At 47.5% G+C, this 10,022-nt stretch overlaps 1 pseudogene; it reads right to left on the reverse strand.

The window, feature by feature from the left end:
* Nucleotides 1-7,853: 7,853 nt before the first annotated feature.
* On the reverse strand, nt 7,854-9,067 carry LOC112170663 (annotated as a pseudogene).
* Nucleotides 9,068-10,022: the final 955 nt, after the last annotated feature.

The raw sequence follows: 10,022 nt of genomic DNA on the forward strand, positions 1-10,022 counted from the left end.
GGCGGATGTAGGCGGCTTGTTTGGTCAGACCCTCGGGCAGTGGGACTTGGAGTCTCTATTGTACCATCCGCCCGAGTATGGTTCGCCAAGAACCCAGCACGGGACACCTCCGACTGGGTAGGAGGAGGAGTCCGCTGGGAGTCATCCGCCGGGCGTGGGCCACTCTCTCTGCTCCCCGAGCGAGCACCTTCAGTTTGGGCAAGGACCGCACCCTTCGCCGGCGGGCATTCTGAGCTGCCGGCACGGTAGGCTGGGACGCCTTCACCCAGTCGATAGTGCCTTTCTGTGTCAGCATCTCCACATTGGCGACTGCACCGGCCTTCGCGGCCTCAGTCAGCGCTTTCTTATAGTCTGCCGACTTCTTGAATGCCTCCACTGCGGCAGCCCCCGCAAGGTTTCCCTCGGCCCCCAGGCGAGCAACTTCACCCTCCAGCCACTTCACCTCGGCCAGTCTAGCGGCAAACGCCCGCTGCAGGATCTCATTCTTCTTCTCCCTGGCGGCCACCCGATCCCAGCTTGGAGACATGATCATTCCGCTCCACGTCCCGCTGGATGGCCACTGCCAACTTGCCGCGAGCATCCGTGGCATCACAATCCGCCTTGGTCAGGCGCCGTTCCACGTCTGCCAGCCTGCCCTTGGCCTCCCCCAGCTCTCTCTGGAGACCCTCGATCTCCTCCCTGAGCTCCCGCTCAACTCGAGGCTGCTTAGACCCTGCCACGAACATTTCGTACAGTCCAACCGACAGATGAACGAACGCCGAGCTGAAGGGCGACTGGTCAATGACGGTTGGGCGCGAAATCCCCGCTAAGCCGCCAAACCCTAGCAGCTCGCAAAGATGGTAAAGAAATTCCTTCTCATTGTCAGTCATAAACTCTGCGTACGCGGCGAATGAATCCAGATCGCTCACGGGCACCTCTCCCTCAACAGCCACTGGCGCCTTGGGCGGAGCTTGTCGAGCCTTCTTCTGCTGGCGGGCCTCGATGGTCTCCACATCGTCCCCTTCTTCCTCATCAGCGGAGTCATTTTGTCGGCACTTCCGCTGAAGCACCCTTATGTTCCCAGAAGGAGCAGGCCTTAACCCCTTCGACGGCTGCTCCAACCCTGCGACGGTGGCATACCCCGCCGGCTGCACCATTTTCTCCTTCTGTGGCCCACGCCGAACAGCAGCCATTTTCTCTTTCTGTGGTGAGGTTGCAGCAGGACCCTTATTTCCGCCCACACCATCCCCCGCCTGAACGACGGGCAGGCCGTCACCACCAAGATGGGAGTGGTGCGGCATGGGTAGCACCACAGGAACCTCGGACGGGCTTAGCGCCAACGTTTCCGGGTTCACAACCGTCTGCTGAGCCGCCTGCCCGGAAGCGTACATAGTCTCCAAAAAATTATCGTTCTCGGCATAGTCCTTGGCTTTGGCAAAAGCGTCACGGCTCGCTTTGTTACCTGGCTGAGTTTCTACAAAAAAACAACAAACCAGTCAGCCTGAGACAATCTGATCAAAGTTACGGTGTGGCGGAGATTGCTTACCAACGGCACGAGTCAGTCGTTGATCAACCAACAACTCCCAGCCAGTAAGGAGACGAAAGTCCATCAAGTTGCGATTCCGCCAGCAACCTCTGATACGTGCCACGCGACACTCTTCTTAACGAGTCAGGTTATAACGCAACCCCGCTGCACAAAAAGTGTAATTGTCAATACAGAGTACAAGGCTATATATATAAAAAATTGCCAGTTATGTTCAGCGGAGACCGACAAACAACCTCGGATAGGCTGAAACTCCGACTTAATCCTAAACGTCTGTTCCCCCTCGTTGGACCCCGCTTGGTATTCCCACCCCGCCGTGGCAACACAGAAGGTACCCCGCCAGTAAGACATGGAATCTCTCAGGTTCTCGATCAGCTTAGGCGCTCCCTGGCGGCAACTCAAGTTTACCTTCCCTCTGCAACCTTGGCGCTTCACATACACCAGTTCGTAGAAGTGTAGCACCTCCACCACAGTTGGTCCCTCGCAACCGGACAGCCGCCATAGCGAGTTCAGCGCCAGCATCAACCACCACATGTTGGGGCAGATTTGCCCAAAAGCAAGGCCAAACTCGCACACCAAGATTTGAAGGTTTGGCACCAGCGGGAATGTCACTCCCTGGCGGAATATCGCCTCGTGCACGGCGGCAAACCCCGCTGGAATAATCGAGGCCTTCTCGTCCACTGTCGGCGGACGCAGCTTCACCACGCCTGGCAACCGGAACATCCGCTTCACCCGGTTGACGGCGACAACAGTCATCCGCCCTCCCGCCTCATCAACAGGGGTGCCGTCCTGGAGGACCCACGCTGACTCAGCATCCTCCCCTGCCACCTGTCCCCTGTCAGTGGAACCATTGGCAGCACTGTTACTTGCTAACCGCTCATCAGGCATATTTTGGCCAGCGGCAGCCTCCCCTGCCCTAGAACTCTCTGGACGCGAAGCACGACCCATAGCTACTTCCCAGGGTATGGTTTGTAGCGGCTCAACCTCTAGCGGTTCTGGCAGTGAGGTTCCTGTACAGGCAGACGGACGCAACGAGTTAATAAAAATTCTATCCGCCGCGCTGAACGACATGTCAGACCCGGAGTCCTCACTGCTTGAAATCTCTACGACGTTAGCCATCCCAAACCCTAAAACCCAAATCAATCAGTTCACACAAGATCTAACCTATCCCTATATCAGTTATACCAAAGAACATCAAGAAGAGTCACCCAAAAAATGCCAAAACAAGAACAAACACACACTCAACCCAAATTCGACCATCTAGCAAATCCCTAAGCCCTAACTCTCTGTCAGACACCATAACCCATCCCCAAGACTCACTTTACACCCTCAGAACACATCGGGGAAGAACATATCACACAAAAAAGAAACCCAAAACCCAGAAACTGGCCATAGCAAAGATCCAATTAAACAGGGATGAGGTTCAGGATACCAACCTCAAAGATGAAATCTCTGGTGAGATCGTGAACACTTGTCTTCGATGCAGGAGATCATCGTCCTTCCAGGTGAGATAACTCCACGAAATCCCCGCAGCCTTCTTCTCGAATCTCAGACGAACAGAGCTTGAAGACGACGAGTAGAGTTTGAAGCTTTAGCAAAGTGTCAAATCTCGCTAAGTTCCCCCCCTTTTATGTCAACGTCAAACAATTCTAAGCCGTCCACTGAAAAACGACATCACGTACCAGCCGTACACGTGTTCCTCTTCTCCACTTACTCTCCGGATTAACCGAGGCGACGCCTCGGTTACAAAATCCGTAATTACTCGCATTAATGGCAAGGAGACGGCTAGGCTGAGGAGACACGACTCCACACGCTAACCCTCTATAAGTTAGCCACGTGTCGACCACCATCAGACGAAGCGTCTAATGGAAGTAACCACTTGGGAAGAAATCGCCAATCGTCAGAAGTCTCCGCCAAGCGAAATCCCGCTAGCGGAACTTCTCCCTTGTCACCTTCCAAGTGACGAAGTCTCCGCTGAGCGAAACCCCGCTAGTGGAACTTCTCCCTTGTCACCTTCCAAGTGACGAAGTCTTCGCTAGCGGAACTTCTCACTTGTCACCTTCCAAGTGACGAAGTCTCCGCTGAGCGAAACTTCGCTAGCGGAACTTCCCACTTGTCACCTTCCAAGTGACGAAGTCTCCGCTGAGCGAAACTTCGCTAACGGAACTTCTCACTTGTCACCTTCCAAGTGACGAAGTCTCCGCTGAGCGAAACTTCGCTAGCGGAACTTCCCACTTGTCACCTTCCAAGTGACGAAGTCTCCGCTGAGCGAAACTTCGCTAGCAGAACTTCTCACTTGTCACCTTCCAAGTGACGAAGTCTTCGCTGAGCGAAAACTTCGCTAGCGGAACTTCCCACTTGTCACCTTCCAAGTGACGAAGTCTCCGCTGGGCGAGACCCCACTAGAGGAACTTCTCCCTTGCCATTGTCCAAGCGACAAAGTCTCCGCTAACAGAACTTCCACTCGTCAACTTGCAAGAAAGGCAGCCTCCGCTACACGCAACACCGCTGGCAGAACTCCCTTTCCATCTTACAAACCGCGTACTTTGCTGAGCGCAACCCCGCTCAATAAAATACCGCCAGGCACATCTACGCGACGCTACTTCCTGCTACAACCAGCGGGGGGATATCCGCCAGAGGCGAATCCTGAGGCTACGCCTCACTCTAACAACGACCGCCACGCGGCGTTACGTTCAAATCGTCCCTACGGGACACGGGGACTTGTCAACAGTCTACGACAGCCCTGATCAGGTACGTTGACCCCCGTCACTTGGTTACTAAAGATTGGGCTCGCTACCCAACACCATCTGGTCCGTGCAGCTCCCCCTCAACAAACAATTTGCCGACCATCAGGAGGTCCGTCTTGGCTAGGGAGTGGGGGACTCCTTGGCGGGCCTAGCAGGGGCCCGCCCCAAAGGGTATAAAGCGTTCGCTCAGAAAATCCATGGTTGACAACGCACTGACGCTAATTATGCTTTTGCAAGTCTAGCGGAGGTAACGTTTCACACCGCCGATCAACTCCCCAACCAAGATTTCCCTCCTTGACTGGGGACTTGGGGGACTTGTACCTACATGTGCATTTGCAAGCATAATTAGCTATAACAAGCCACGCTCATTGTACCGCCAGAGGTACCAACTCCCACCAAAGGAGTGACCTACGGAAACACAGCCAGGCGGGCTACCGCCTAAGCCCCGGATCGCCCCCAAATCACCGCTGATGCACCGCCATGCGCAGCGTCAAGATAGCATCAGAAGCTCCAGACGCTGGGAATCGAAGCACATCAGTCCCACATCGAAAACAAGAAGAAGATCAACCTTCTCCTCACCTATAAAAGGTTATCTCCTCTCTCCTCATTAACTACGCATTTACTACTCATTTATTGTTATGCTGCCTATATGCATTGACTGACTTAGGCATCGGAGAAGTGAAGGCCGCCCAACGCGGTCTCCCTCTGACGCCCTGTCTCTCGTGTGACAGCTAGCGAAAGCCATCAAGTCCTCAGAGTAGCGGTCCGCCCACCGGACCCGCGTTAAACGAAAGATCGGCTACCGCCGGACTTTGAGCATTAACATGACCAGTGTATCGATGCATTAACCAACACCATAAAATATCTAAATGGTCCGCAAGTTGGTTGAATAGGTCCACAAATATCACCTTGGATTCTTTGCAAGAATGGAATATTTTCCTTAGTGTCCTTTGCATAGGATGGTCTCGATCCTAATTTTGCTAAAGAGCAGGCTTTGTAAAACGAAAGATGGGCTTTAGAAGCAACCAGGGAAGAATCTGGTTGAGCCACAAAGTCACAATTGACTTTAGAAGTAGAAAAATGGACAAAAAAAGGCATTAGTGGCGTCAATACCACTTTTGGGCTGCAGGGGGTAGGCGGTGCTAGCCCTACCTTGGACTGAATTTCGGTTCTGACTTCTTTTCGTTTTGAAAAATGGATGTCCGTGTGAAGTCTTTAATATACGGATCATCATATCACGACCTGGATGTCCCAAACGGTCATGCCAAAGCCTATATGTGTCAGAATCTCATAAGTCATCTCTCATGACATGGTTGGATTCAATAATTCGAATAGTGGTTGCATACAACCCACTAGAGTGACACATAAGTTTCTCTAATATTCGTTTATGTCCGTAGTCATTAGAGGTGATGCAAAGGAATTCTTGTCCATTCTCACAATGTGTTTCCACATGAAAACCATTGGCTCTTATATCTTTAAAACTCAATAGGGTTATTCCAGCCCTAGGAGCATATAGAGCTTCGGTAACATTAATACTTGTGTCATTTGGCAACATAAATTGAGCTGGTCCTCGACCATGAATCAACTGTTATGGTCCAGCCATCATAGTCACAGAAGATCGACTAGGCACCAGCCATAAAAATAGTTGCCTATGTCGCAATATAGTATGAGTGGTACCACTATCAACAAGGCATTCCAACTCTCCAGGAAACATACTGAAAAATAATAAAGTTCGGAATTAAAACATGTCCATGACATCGAATAATAATACGATACTGTAAACACGAAAATCTGAAAGCAAACAAGATACAGACACGTGTACAAAATAATAATTTTATTAATTTAAATGCGGGTTACAATCTCTGTAGATGCTCTTTCACAAAATTCTCCTCTGATTCGATCTCTGACGTTGATTTGATCCAAGGGTGGCGATCACTTGATTTTGAATCGAGCGGTTGTAGTTTGAGCTTCTTGCTATGTTGATGATTTGAGGAAGACAATTGACCAAGGGCTGTAGAAGCTTGATATTGATCAGATTTAGGGCCACGAGTGGTGTCACGTGGTGAGCGTTCTTCGGCTTTGGTAGGGGATGAACCAGCACGTGTGTTTGGTGCTTGTTGATTCTCCACGAGCTTGATGAAGAACTTTGGCAGAAGTTTTGCTTTGTTGACGACTTGAAGACGACGGATGATCAAGGGCTGTAGAGGCTTGAACTTGATCAGATTTGAACCACGAGCGGTGTCACGTGGCAAGTATGGCTTTTGATGGTGGATGAATCAGCACACGTGTTTGGTGCTTGTTGATCCTCCGCGTGTTTGACGACTTCCGAGCTTGTGGGTGATTTCCCTTGCTTGTCTGAAGTCGGCGAGGTGAAGAGACCGGCTATTTGGCAGCTTGATGGTTCTTCACGAGCTTGAGAGACTTCTGAGCTTTGGAGAGGTTTCTTCCGTCTGCTTGCGTCCCTCTGTCTGTCGTCATCCTCGATGGTGTACTTGGCTCAAGGGCGATTGACGCTTGATCTTGAGTCGTATGATGGCCACGAGGGTTGACACGTGACGAGTGCTTTGACTTGAGGTTGGTGATGAACCGGCTATTTGGCAGCTTGAAGGCTCTTCACGCGCTTGAAGACTTAAGAACTTTGGGAGTGATTTTTCTCTCCAGCCGAAGTCTTCCTTTTGATTTGAGAAGGGGTATTTATAGTGTCGGCGTCTCTCTCAATTTGGAATGCCTTTATGACACGTAATTAATTGTATTTTCGTTAATTACGTAATCAAATCAATCAGTCTTAATTAACTGATTTAATCACGACTATTAAGGAATTAACCAATTAATTTGATGGCTGATTTTAATTGTATTTCGTTAATATCACAATTAAATCAATCCGTTTTGGTTAACCGATTTAATTATGATTATTAAGAAATTTAGCCAATTAATTGGATGACTGATTGTCGTCTTGATCAATTTAAATAAATTGATATCTAATCAGCAGACGAGATTTAATACTTGATTTGACTCGGAATCAATTGATTTAATTTGATTGATCCGCTTTAATATCAGTTGATTTAGCCGGAGCAAATTCATTTATTGCCGTCGGGCCTTTCATGTGTTGCCAAGTGTCATTCTCTGAGTCTGCGTGATTCTGCTGACTCACAAGTCACGTGAACAATTTGCGGGACCCACATGCTGACTTAATCTGTTCAGTCATAATTTCAAGTGGTGACCGACTTATTTAATGGATTTATTTTCATTAAATTTTTGGTGTCTACAAATGCCCCCACTTCAAGGTGCGCCGTAAACATATTATCATGTGTTGGAGGTGTGACTTGAAGTTTGATTTTTTTTTTTTCTCTTTTTCTGGTCGCCTTGACTTTGACGGATTTTCCATTTTAGCTTGTCGCAATGCTTTGCTTTAACGGAGGTAGCTTGTAGAACTCTAAACTTGTAGAGATTCCCTTGGAATCTTGATTTAATTTCTTAGAGATTCTCCCAAAATGTTTTTTTGTAGAGATTCTCTCGCAATCAGGATTTAATTTTGTAAATATGGCAAGGACTTTAAATGGGCATGTGATAAAGCCCATAATATAAGAATATTTACAGAATAAATCCTTAATTTTTTCAGAATAAAACATTTATTCACAAAATTTCTGCACTCAAAATATTATTGCCATATATAGCAGAAAATTTAGGATTTCTGCTATATTTTTCTAGTCTCAACTAGGAAATTAATGAAGTGATCCTTTGACCTTTCAATATAAATAGAAGTCCCTCCTCTAACTCATCCCTCAACATTCAATATCAGAGCTGGCACGACTTGATTGACTATAGCTCTCAAATTTGCAGCCCCATCGTGCCGCGTCTGGCAGCCCGGGGAGGCACCAGTGGATGCAATCGGCGTAATTCTCCGGGTCAGCTTGCTGCTCCGGCATCATTATCTTGCCTTTGCCTGATGGTATGGACCGAGGTATGTGCATCTTTACGAAACTCGGATAGAGTAGTAATATTGAGAAGGTAAACAGGCACTTTCATTGCTTTCACTATGTCGCTCGAAATCACAAAGAGCCTTCTGTCTGTGCCCACTTCTAACGGCGTCGTTCTGTTCAGGATTGGAGTGGTCTCTTTGGCACATTTTATGCCATCTGGGTTGTCCCAATCCACGCTCTTGATATGGAGAGGAGACATGCTGGTGAAGAAGACAATGGTACGATTGGGGGTCAATATTTTTGTCCACCCATTTATCCCATGTCGTCATAACTTTCCGGTAAGCCAACGGCCGGTCGATCTCATCATACTTTGTTGCTCCTTGATCGAATGATCCTCGTAGAACTTTCATGTTGAAAGTGTTCATCCATCATATGTATGTGTTGAAAATGAGGTAATCCACACCCTTCCAATTTTTACCATGCTTCTTAATCGATTTAGGCATGATTATACGGTTTTGTATGTTGTGCATCAATGAATCATCTGAATCTAATTCCAACAAAAATGGTGCCCAGTAGAACTCCACCGTAGCATTATAATCCTCAATTCTGAAAACAGAGAGGGATCCATTCTTCACCAAGGTCTTTCTCTTCCATGATCGTTTCCAGCTCCACAGGTTCTTGAGTCTCTTCAGAAGCCGAATTCTCCATCTGGGTTTCCTCCAATTGGGTTCTTGAAGTGTCGCTTAGAAAAACCCCGTTCGGGATTTCGGAAACAGAGTCGCTCTGTTTCCTCTGTTTCGTTTCTTGCTCTTCTCGGAGTTCTTGCGCTTTTGGGCTTGAAGAGAAGGGGAATTCCGCGATGGATTTGACGTCCTCATTGTACATGAAAATCCCAAACAGAAAAAAAAATTCGAGAAGAACTCGACGAAGATTGGTAGATTATTGTTCTTGCGGCTCTTCATAATTGCAAAAGCTTCAGGTGAAGAAGAGGACGGTGTTTTTCTGCGAGGTATAATCTCTCTCTTCTTTTGATTTCACAATCTGCCTCTTCGTTCAATTGTACATCAATAGTACTCCTTCTGATAATATATATATATATATATATATATATATATATATATATATGTAAGCATGCATGTGCAAAGCCAAAGTCAAAGCCGTGATTCATCTGTTTACTTAATCACTTTTCTCACATGCCCCATGCCCTGACAACCTAAACATATTCATATATATATATATACACACGTGCAGCCCATGCTGATTTTTTTCGATCTGAATTCAATGCATGACTTTGCCCTTTTTTTTTTTTCGGTCTGAGTGCTGAGCATGATTCGTTTTTTTTTTTTGCTGAGTTCAGAGCATGTCTCCGTTTTCTTTGTCTTGCTGACGTCATTGTTCCTTTCTTTTCGTTTTTTGCCGGTAAAGCTTTGAGACTCCACCATAATTGCATATGCCTTTCTGACATAATTCCATGATTCATCCTTGTTATATACACACACACATATGCACTGCATTCCAAGCATGATGATTTTTTTTTTTATCAATGGACAGCCGCAAGTTGAGACTATTCCTGTGCACTGTGATGCTGTTTATTGGTGACGGAACTTGAGCGCTTTGAGCAACATTCAATTTATCTTCCCCTGTCGAAATACAAGGTGATCGCCTTGAGCACTTTTAGCAACGTTCAATTTATCTCCCCGTCAAAAATACATTATTCTTCCGAGAACTAGTGTATATGTTTGGTGTGTGTGTGTGTGTTTTTTTGTTTTTTTCAGGGCTTTGGTGATAATTGAAGAACGCAGACGACCTAAGTGCTTGGATTCCTCCACTTTT

The sequence above is a fragment of the Rosa chinensis genome, chromosome 1, assembly GCF_002994745.2.
Source record: "Rosa chinensis cultivar Old Blush chromosome 1, RchiOBHm-V2, whole genome shotgun sequence".
NCBI lineage: Eukaryota > Viridiplantae > Streptophyta > Magnoliopsida > Rosales > Rosaceae > Rosa > Rosa chinensis.